The 557-nt window shown below is 60.7% G+C and overlaps 1 protein-coding gene across 3 annotated transcripts in view; it reads left to right on the top strand.

Annotated features, from left to right (window-relative positions):
- Positions 1-557, top strand: part of LOC113216632 (ras-specific guanine nucleotide-releasing factor RalGPS1) — a 51284-nt gene that overhangs the window by 28955 nt on the left and 21772 nt on the right. The window lies entirely within an intron of this gene.

Below are 557 nucleotides of genomic sequence, written 5' to 3'. Positions count from 1 at the left end.
GCGCAGCGTGCGGGGCCCCGAGTTGACGGCTCTCTCCCTATGAGTCTCTCTAAGGGGCACTGGACGGACGCCGCCGTCGTGCGGGCCTCGGGCCGTTTTGCCACCTCCTCTCCCGTGTGTGTGTGTGTTTTTTTGTGTGCTTGGAACACCCTTCCCTTTGATCCTGCTCTGAAGATCTAGAAAGCTTCCCCGGGCACCGTATTGGGACTTCTTAGGCTTAGTAGGATTTCTTTTAGGAAAAAAGGAGGGCTGTGACTCTTTGCCCACTTACAGGTGACTTTGCTTCGCAATGGCTGCACGGGGCGGCTTACTGACTGACAGTGAGGGCGAGCAGGTGACTGCCCCGGTGGTGACTCGGCGTGCTGTTGCGCCACACTGCTCACCCCCGCACATCCTCTATGCTCTCCTCCTCATATCCGCTCACCCCAAGCGCCTGCCACAATATTGACGCTCGCCGATGCCCCCGCCACCTACCCCTATTGCCCCAGTCCGCTCTGTGCGGTGGCGACGCATACGGACCGGCGTCATTAGGGTTCGTCCATGAGCGCCCCCCCCCC

The sequence above is a fragment of the Frankliniella occidentalis genome, unplaced genomic scaffold, assembly GCF_000697945.3.
Source record: "Frankliniella occidentalis isolate FOCC.00 unplaced genomic scaffold, Focc_3.1 Scaffold98, whole genome shotgun sequence".
NCBI lineage: Eukaryota > Metazoa > Arthropoda > Insecta > Thysanoptera > Thripidae > Frankliniella > Frankliniella occidentalis.
This window is presented reverse-complemented; position numbering and strand designations above follow the sequence as displayed.